This window comes from Molossus molossus, unplaced genomic scaffold (genome assembly GCF_014108415.1).
Source record: "Molossus molossus isolate mMolMol1 unplaced genomic scaffold, mMolMol1.p scaffold_m16_p_17, whole genome shotgun sequence".
NCBI classification, from domain to species: Eukaryota; Metazoa; Chordata; class Mammalia; order Chiroptera; family Molossidae; genus Molossus; species Molossus molossus.
In genome coordinates, this window is record NW_023425352.1 from 21,186,270 (window position 1) to 21,196,801 (window position 10,532).

The window sequence follows — 10,532 nt, forward strand, 5'->3', positions numbered from 1 at the left end:
TCCCGCATGACCCTGACTGGGGCCAGGGATCAAACCTGGAAACTGGCCAGGGCTCTATCAAGCTTCTTTAGCTTTCACTAAAAGATGCTTGCATGAGCATATCAGCAAGGCAAGTGGGAGAGGATCATGGCTCAAACTTTCTTGGGAAGGGGATGATTTTTAAAAAGACATATGAGTCCAGCCGGTGTGGCTCAGTTGATTGGTGATACATCAATCTATGTGGGGGTAGTTTTGCTCATAAGTTTGTGTTTACACAGTTTAGCATTGTGTTGTTTTATGCATAGCCTTTTCTCTCCTTTCACTTGGTCCATATTTTTTCTTAGGGCATTTCAGGTTTCTTGATGACCATTTCTATTCAAAAATAAAATCAAAACAAAAGTTTCTATGTTTTGGCCCTAGCATTCCATCTGTGATTAAGCTTATCCAGGAGGCTCTATGTATCTGTGTGCTTCTCTCTCCTTCTTTTAGCCTTCCATGAATTATCTCTTCATTCACCTCTCCGAAATCCAAAATTAAGCTGAATTGGAGTTGCCAGGGCTCCTGGATTAGGAGAAACAGGAAGGCTTGCCAGCTCAGTAACATTTCAGAACCCTGGACAGCTCCCCAGGCTTCCTAGAGTGAGTGCCTGCTTTTTAGACTTCACAAAATGTCTTCTTGGTAAAGTCTAAAAAGCAGACTTTTGCTGACCCCAGAGAAAAGATTCCAGTCAGCAAATATTTCAGGATTATTAACTGTCTGGCTTTAGGGGTAGAAAGAGCACAGAGGATTCCCTTTTTCTCAGCGTTTGCTCCACCTGCCAAAGCCAAAAAAAAAAAAAAAAAAAAAAAACCTCTTCAGTTCAACTCAGTAAATTTATGTGGATTGGGCTTTTCCCTCCCTGGAAAGAGGAACTGCCTAAATAGGTATACTCTGAGAAGGGGAACAAAGAAACTCCAGTTTGAATGAGAAAATAATCTCTTCTAAGGGGTGGTTTTCATGTGGACTAGAGGAGAGAGCACCAGACCATTGGGGGCCCAAAAGGGGCAGGAAAGGGGATGAGAGGATGGAGTGGAGAAGACGAGCATTCAAGAAAGTCTGGGGTCTCTGAAGTCATAGGAAGTGAGCTTTGTATTGTTCATACAAGTATGCCCTGAGCACAGGCAAAGGAGAAGCCTCATATTTTCCTAAAATGGGAGTACAGAGGCTTAATGTCTCCTCTTCCATATACACATAGCAAGAGTAGCTAGACTCATTTTCAAAACATATACATATATATAATGATTCAAAATACTTGGTCTTTGTTGCTCACAACAAACTTAAGGTTTTATTATCTTCATTTTCTAAGTGAATAAACTGAGACACTGAGAGGCTGGGTAACTTACCTAAAGTGTCACAGCTACAAAACAGCAGAGCTGAGTCTTGAACCCAGCTTCTCTGCTCCAAGCTGGTATTCTTTCCATCATACTATATCCATAATGGAGTCTTTGTGTGTGTGGTGAAATATATATAACATGATTTTTATTTTAACCATCTAAAAGTGTACAATTCAGGCCAGACCAGTGTGTCTCAGTGGTTGAGCCTCAACCCGTGCACCAAGAGGTTGCCAGTTCAATTCCTGGTCAGGGCACATGCCCAGGTTGTAGGCCAAATCCCCAGTGGGGGGCATGCAGGAAGCGGCCAATCGATGTTCTCTCTCATCAATGTTTCTATCTCTCTCTTTCTCTCTCTTCTTCTCTCTCTAAAGTCAATAAAGAAAAAAATATATATTTTAAAATGTTGTATAATCATTACTAATATTTATTTTTTAAACTTTTGTGTCACCTCAAACAGAAACTCTTTATACGTTAATAACTCCCCAGTCCCCCAGCCCCTGGTTTGGTCTTGACAATTTTGGGTACCTCATGTAAGTAGAATCCTACAATATTTGTTTTTTTGTGCCTGGCTTATTTTATTTAGCATAATGTTTTCAAGGGTCATTTATTAGAACTTAATTTCTTTTTAGGTTCTGTTGGGGTGTTGTGGTTGCAAAGGACAGAGATTCTCTCAGGCCACCAAAAGTAATGAGGGGGTATTGTAAGCAATCTTGTCAAATTAAGAAAGACAGACATTTCAGCCACATGGCTAGATGTTCAGAAATAGCCATATGGCTGGACTTATTGTAACTTAAATACAGTTTGGAATCTGATCAGCACCGCTCTAGGGACTAAAATATCTCATTGCCCCCTTTGTGGCACAAATTTGCTGTTTTCAGATAGTCGATCATTTTGCCAACTTAGTGATATTTTGCTTTCACAGCTCCTGTAAGGTTTGGCATTACCAACCACCTACCTCTTTTTCTATCAAAAACAACTCGTAGGCTTTCCCTGACTCAAGCTTTCCATAATTTCAATAATGTGCTATCTTTTCTCCCTCTGTGTCCTTCATCTCCTGCACCCACTGTCAACTGACAAACTCTCTCCAAAAATCTGATTCTTTGTTCTGATTGACCTGGTTGATTGCCAGTCATCTCATATCATACCACCTTATAAGCCACCTGCATTATTAGAAATCAGCTGCCCTTTATTCAAGCATCGTTCTCTGCTCCAATCAGTTATGGTCAGGGTGATAAGTCACATGCTATAGAATATAGCTCTTAATGGTAAAGACCTGCCTTTTTGGGAGGACGTTGGGAGTCTGACAGGCAGGCAGCCAGTTATTGACTTCAATCCTCTACATCAGCTCTGCCACACAGTGCTATGAGGCTGTCTATTGTAATTTAACCCTATGGCCTATATCTGCTTCTGTGATTCACAAGAGCAGAGGTGTGTATATGTCTGAGTTGCGTATTGTGCAGATATTTCTGCATGTATTTTTAGATTATACAGGTGATTGCCATATGATGGTATGTAGTCTGGAGTTGCTTGAAATCCCCAGCTTAACATCAAGCTGCCTACTTACAGTTTCTGAATGGGGTTGTATCTCTTAAGAATGAAAATCAATTTTTAGTTCTCTCGCTAAGTCTGCAGTAACAGGAAAATATTCAGAACATAGGGTACACTGAGGTGTTAATAAATCCATGAAGTGGTTCCATTTCCTGTAAGCATAGGAAAAAGGACTGGATTTTTGGAAACAGGCCATTTTTAGTTCTGTGACTATGACAGAGGATATAGTGCTCACCAAATAGTACATAAATATCTCATACCCACTTTCTTCCTGCTACATTTCCCAGCCTCCCTTGTAATTAGGTTGGGGCATGAGACTAATTCTGCTCACGGGGCTGTGAGAATAAGTGATACATGTTCTCTACACTTTATCTTCCTGGGAGTTATGAGTTGAATTGGTAGAACCCACAATATAGAAGCAGACTGGATCCCTGAGTCATCATTAGGAATGATGCTGTCCTCGGGAGTCTCCTGGCCTGCAGAGGACTTTTTGTGAGTAGGAAATAAACCTCTATGGTTTAGGCCCTGGTTATTGGGGTTTGGTGTGACTGTTACTGCAGCATGGCCTAGAGTCACCCTGATTAGTATAGTTACTAGCTAAAACTGTGAGCTTGGGCAAATAACAGTGTCTTCAGTCCTCATTTTCTTTTGAAACATAAGAGTTTCCCCAGATAATTTCAAAGGTTACCTTCTAAGATTCTCTGATTCCTAATTGACCATTTCCTCTTTACTTTTCTGGGCAAGGTTTTTGTCCACTTCTTTCCATTCTTTCTGTCATTGAGGTATATTATGTCTCACCTGAGCCATTCCAAAGCCTTCTAATTGCCCCCCACCCCCATGTCTCCAGGCTCATGTGTGTCAGCCTTCCCACTTCCTCGGTATAGATTCTGTTATCTTCTTCCTCAGAAGCCTTCACTGGCTACCCCGCTGCTGCTGAACAAAGTCCATGTGATGTCTGACATTTGAGGCCCTTGGTAATCTGTGGTTGGTTATTTGTACAGTGCTCTCTCCTCCCGATTATGCTGTGGACTTCTTGAGGTCCAATACCATATCTGGTTCAGTTTATCCTCCCACACAGCTAATGCCTTTTTAAAAAATTATTTAATTAATTATTTTTAATCTCTCTCTTCCCCTCTGTCTCTCCCAGCTAATGCCTTTTGACGTAGCAAGTCAAATATCACCAAACTAGGAATGAAGCCCTAATAAATTTATAGAAACCACCAAATAAATTGTAATGATTATGTCTGATAGTATTATACCTACCATAAACATGCAGAACACATGTATATTAAAATGTAGAGTATGTGGTCCTGGCCTGTTTGGCTCAGCGGTTAGAGCATCGGCCTACGGTCCAGAGAGAGACCCAGGTTCGGTTTCTGCTACGGGTACGTACCTTAGTTGGAGTTTGTCCCCGGGTGGCAGCCACCGATATGTCCCTTCCACATCGATGTTTCTCTTCTCTCTCTCCCCTTCCCACTCTATCTGAACAAAAAATGGAAAAAATGGCCTCGGGTGAGGATAAAAAAGTAAAAAATAAAATAAAATAAATGTAGACTATGTGTGTGTTAAAATCCACATCTAAGGTTGATTAAAGCCTATGTGAAAGGTCGTTGCACAATAAGGGAGTTACACAGATGTAAGGCAAGGTCCCTGACCTCCAGGGGACAAGGAGTGTGTTTGGGTGGGGGTAAGGGGTTGCAGGAAGCAGTCTACTTAGAACAGCAAAGGATTCCTTAAAGTAGCTTCCTGGGGACAGCAGCAAAAGGAAACTAACATTTACATCTTTTTTTAAAATATGTTTTTATTGATTTTTTATTTTTTTAGAGAGAGAGAGAGAAACATCAATGTGAGTCCTGCCAGTGTGGCTCAGTGGTTGAGCATTGACCCATGTACCAAGAGGTCACAGGTTCAGTTCCCGATCAGGATATATGCCTGGTGGGAGGCATGCAGGAGGTGGCCAATCATTCTCTCTCATCGATGTTTCTATCTCTCTCTTCCTCTCACTTCCTCTCTCTGTATAATCAATAAAGGGGGGAAAAAAGTTTTTTAAAAAAAAGAAACATCAATGTGAGAGAGACACATTGATTGGTTGCCTCTACATGACCCCCCGATCAGGGGCAGGGATCAAACTTGCAACCCAGGTATGTGACCCTGACCAGGAATCGAACCGAGACTCTTTGATCCACAGGCTGATGCTCTAACCATTGAGCAAAATCAACCAGGGCAGTGAGCAAAACTTTAAAGAGAAACAGTATTTGCATAGCCTCAAAATATAGTCTCTAAAATATGTATTAATTATCTTGTTTTTAACATATGTCCAAAAATGCTTTGGTACTCTTCATTCCACAATATGAAGCTTAATTCTCCTCCCCTTCAGTGTGGGCTAGATTTAGTAACATGCTTCTAAAGAACAGAACAGGAGTCAGCAAAGAGCCAAACAGGAACTATATTAGTCTCTGTGATCCATAGTCTCTTTCATAACAGCTCACCTCTGCTGTTGTAGCATGAAAGCAGCCCAAGAGAATATGCAGACGAATGAGTGTGGCTGTGTACCAATAAAATTTTATTTACAGAAAGGCAGTGGGCTAGATCTAGCCTTACGGCTACAGTTTGCTGACCTCTGGGGATAGCAAATGGAAAGGAAAATATTCTAACACTGCAGTGGAGAACCTGGCAGACACCACCTTAACCAAATGATCAAGGTTAACATTACCATTAATAAGTCATATTGAAGTGATGTCAGCAAAATGCAGAGCAACTCCAAGTTCTTTCCTTTAATAACAGTGACACAAAAGGTGCCAAAAACGGCCTGAATCAACTTTTTCAGAAACACTTAACACTAACCAAAAGCCTGCAATGATGAGGGTAATGCTTTCATGAAAAACAAGCTGAATCTGGGCAAGAACAGAAACTTTGTGGTGGTGTAACTTACTCTGGTCCCACTCCCACTTCCCAAAGCTCGAATGTGGCCTTGAATGAGATAGCTGCATTCCCTTTATTGGTACCAGTAACAGAGGGAGCAAAATGTACCTCATTTTCAAGGAAATGTGGTTGTTTATTTGATCTATGTGATGGCTCACTAACACAGTGATTTAAATTTTTTTTCATCTCGTGGCACACATAAACTAATTACTAATTCTGCGGCACACCAAAACATATTTTTTTTGTTGATTTGACAAAAAAAAAATTAGGTATAATTTTGATTCATTCACACCAGACGGCTTTTGTTGTATTGGCTGTTGTCATTTTTTTTTTTATTTGACAATCGAAGGGAAAAGAGGTTGGTGCCCCTGACTACATAATGTTATTATTGCATGTTTTAAATCCTGGCCGCACCCCAGTGTGCTTTGGCACACAGGTTGAAATCGCTGCCCTAAAGGAGGGGCTCAAAGGGTTTGCCTTTATCTTGTATAACTTGGAACTCTCTACTGCTGAGGTAACTATCCAGGGAGCATTTGATGAAAACATTTACAGGCAAATGTTTCAGTCGCTTTTGCCTGAAGCAATGGGGAATCAACTAGTCCAGGGAAACCTGGACTAATCAAATCTTGGGAAGAAAGACTGGGGAAATGAGATGCTTTGGGGAATAAGGGCTTTGAAAAACTCTGAAACATATTCCTGGGAAACTAGGAAGTTTCAAACATACCCAGGGCTATGCACATGCTCAGGGAATACCTAAGAAATTCCCTAAACTCTCACTTCTGGCTGATCTTCAGGTTCCGCACAAGCAGGAGGTGAAAGCTAAGGCAAGGCTGTAAACTGCTTCTCTGGGTGTTGAAGGCATGTATCTTCTTAAAACCATGTTCAGGATAAAGTGGAGTTTCTTCCCACGGACCCATCCAATCTGAGGTAATGGAAGGATGGCAAATACAAGTCTTGTATATCACCAATGACCGGTCTTCACTCTTGGCAGACATTACTAACCAACTCCACCACTTAACCCTCTAAAGCCCAGTGTTTGCAATTCTTTTCCAAGTCATTGTTCCACACAGGTGCTAACAATTGAGAGGAGTTGGCATGGGCAGTGAAATTTATTCTGTGGATTTGTAATCAGGCACATGGAGGTTCAAACACATTCTCTGCCTCTTATTAGCTGTATGACTGTTGGCAAATCATTTAACCTTTCGGAGGCTCAGTTTTGTTATCTATAAATTGAGATATTTAATTTGCAGTGGAGTTGCATTAGAATTATCACAAGGATTGAAGGCGTGTTTATAAAAGTACCCAGTGCTCTACCTGGTCCATAGTAGGCACTCAAAAATATGTCGCTTTTAAGGAATCCCATTGATCATTTCAGTTCATGCCCTGGAGCCCAGAGGAAACATTAAGAAAACCAGGAAATTATCTCAAGGAATCAAAGTTTGGAGAGAACTACACACAGCATATACTCAAAGTATAGACTCTGAGTTCTGCAGAAATTAAAAAAAGGAGTGAGGGAGAGTTGGCTGGTGTGCTCCAGGGTGGCCTTCTGGAGGAGGCAGGGTTTGAGCAGGTTTAAGGGAGACTCAGAGTTTGGATGAACACGGGTGGAGAAGTGGAACAGGAGGAGCAAAAGTGTTAACAGAAATTTAAAAGTACAGAAAGATGACCAGCCCTTCTGGAATGGAAAGTTGAGTTTGGAAACTGTCTGGGGATAATGAGTATTTTCAGGTAAGAAGGAAAAGTCCTGGAGCGGGAACCTTGGGTTCCCCTCTTGTTTCAGGAGTGCCTATCTTTCCGAACCAGCCTCAAGCGTACCTGTGAGAGATGAAGCATGTTTCTGGGCTACCACCAGGGAGCAGTATGACCCAAAAGCTTGGAGCTTCTCGGTTCATTTAGAACTTGTTTTTTGTTCCTATTTTGTACCAGGAACTGAGCTAGGAACTTAAAATATCTATCCACCCACCTAAGGATCTAACATTTGTGGAGGGCTTTGCATGAAGGTATAATGCACTTTTCCCTTGGAAATCTCTTCTACTACCACAACCTTGTGTTATCTCCATGTATTTGTCTCATCACCATGGAGGAACTGATGTTGGGGGTTTTAAGTAAATTACTGAAGTTCAAATGCACTGTGAAGGAATCTGAATTGAACCCAGGGCTGTAATCTCCATCCCGTGCCCTCCATTACAACCTACATAAGAATAATAACACAATAATGAGTTATATTAATAATGATTAAAAAACAATGGCAGCCCTGACCGGGTTGGCTCAGCCTGTGGACTGAAGGGTCTCAGGTTTGATTCCAGTCAAGTGCATGTACCTGGGCTGCAGGTTCGATCTCCAACACTGGTTGGGGGTCATGTGGGAGGCAGATTGATATGTTTGATGTCTTTCCTTCTCTCTCTCTCCCTCCCTTCCACTCTGTAAAAATCAATGGAAACATAGCCTCAGGTGAGGATTAACAACAACAAACCAAGGGCAGAATTTCAGTCTGAGAAGATGAAATAGGTCTGGAGATGGATGGTGGTGATGGCTGCATAACAATGTGAATGTGCTTAATTTCACTGAACTGTACACTTAAAGTGATTAAAATGGGAAGTTTTGTTATATATATGTTACTACAATTTAAAAATGGTACTACTATTTGAAGGACAAAAGGCAGAATCAGAGTTGAATATTTCCGCATCAGTTGTCAAACAATACTTTAAATGCATGATTTTTAATCAGTAAATAGTCATTGATAACTAATAGTTGTTTTTTTAAATCCTTACCCAAGGACATTTTTGTATTTATCCTCAAATAGAGTGGGAGGGAGAGAGAGAGGAAGAGAGAGAGAAACATTGATGTGAGAGAGACACATTGACTGGTTGCCACCCACACGACCCCACCCAGAGCCGGGGACAAACTGCAACTGAGGTACATGCCCTTAGCGGGAACCAAATCCGGTCTCTCTGGACCGCAGACTGACGCTCTAACCACTGAGCAAAACCAGCCAGGCCATGTTTATTGATTTGAGAGAGAGAGAGAGAGAGAGAGAGAGAAACATCAATCAGTTGCCTACTGTATGTACCCTCACCAGAAAGCAAACCCACAACCTAGCAATCAAACCTGCCACGTTTTGGTGTACACACTCCAACAAACTGAGCCACTGAGCCAGGGGAATAGCTAATAGTTTTATTCAGTTTGATGATAATGATAAATAAAGAATGTATCTTTAATTGAAATACCATAAAAAGTGGGATATTAGTGCCTAGAGGTGTGGTTCATTGGATTGAGCATCATCCCATGGACTGAGAGGTCCCCATTCAGGGCATGTGACCGGTTGCGGGCTCGATCCCCAGTGGGGGTCGTGTAGGAGGCAGCTGATCAATGTTTCTCTTTCACATTGATGTTTCTATCTTTCTCTCTCCCTTCCTCTCTAAAAAATCAATAATAAAAAAAATAATAAAAACATTAGGATATTAGAATATTTTATAAATAAGAGCCAGGTTACAGAAATCAGAAGACACTGTGTTAAAGGTGTTAGCAAGAATGTTCACTTTCTAAAAAGTATATAGAAAAATTAAAAACACTTTTCTTAAAATGAAAAAATACAAAATAAAAACGGCAACTACCATATAACATTCATTAATAACAATAATTAATATTAATATTAGTAGCCATCTTTTAAACACACTTATGGCCCTGGCCAGTTTGGCTCAGCGATTAGAGCGTCGGACTGCGGTTCGGAGAGTCTCGGGTTCGGTTCCCACTGAGGGCGCGTACCTCCGTTGCACTTTGTCCCCGGCCCTGGTTGGGCTGTGCAGATGGTGGCAGCAGCTCAATGTGTCCCTTTCACATTGATGTTTCTCTCTCTTTCCCTTCCTCTCCCTCCCTCCCACTCTATCTGAACAAAAATGGAAAAATGTCCTCAGGTGAGGATAAAAAATAAATAAATAAATAATAAACACACTTATGAAGCCCAGCTAGAATGGCTCAGTGTCGTCCTGTGTACCAAAAGGTAGATGGTCTGATTCCCAGCCAGGGCACATACCTGGGTTGTGGGTTGGGTAGTTAGTTGGGGCAAGTAAGGGAGGCAATCACATCAATGTTTCTCTGTCTCTCCCTTCCTCTCTCTAGGCATGTCATTAGGTGAAACTTAAAAAAAAAATTAAATAAGCCCTGGCTTCTTTGGCTTAGTAGTTAGAGCATGGCCAATGGACTGAAGATTCTCAGTCAAGGGCACGTACCACGGTTGCAGGTTCAATCCCCAGCCCTGGTTGGGGTAATGTGGGAGGCAACCAATTAAGGTGTCTCTCTCACATCGATGTTTCCCTCTGTCTCTCTCACCCTCCTCTCCCATTCTATCTGAAAAATCAATGGAAAAATATCCTCAGCTTTGCGCAGTGGCAGTATTGTAGCCAATGAGGTTTATCCGAGGTGCGATTATTGCTAATTGAAAAAAAAGAAAAAGAAAAATATCCTCAGGTGAGGATTTAAAAAAAAGCATTTATAAAGTTATTAATCATTTTTAATTCTCATAACCACCAATTAAGTACTATTACTCCCATTTAACAAATAATTTCATTACTTGGTCTGTCCTTACAACTCCCCCCGACACAACTCTAGTATAGGCTGTGATATGCACCTACCTGGTGCTTGGTTGACCATCCTGTGAAGTGTGACATTGTGGAAAGACCATGGTCTTCGGATCTGACTGACCTGGAGCTG

At 41.4% G+C, this 10,532-nt stretch overlaps 1 pseudogene; it reads left to right on the forward strand.

Moving 5' to 3' along the window:
- The first annotated feature begins 10,196 nt into the window (after positions 1 to 10,196).
- Positions 10,197 to 10,315, forward strand: LOC118632845 (annotated as a pseudogene).
- The last annotated feature ends 217 nt before the right edge of the window (positions 10,316 to 10,532 follow it).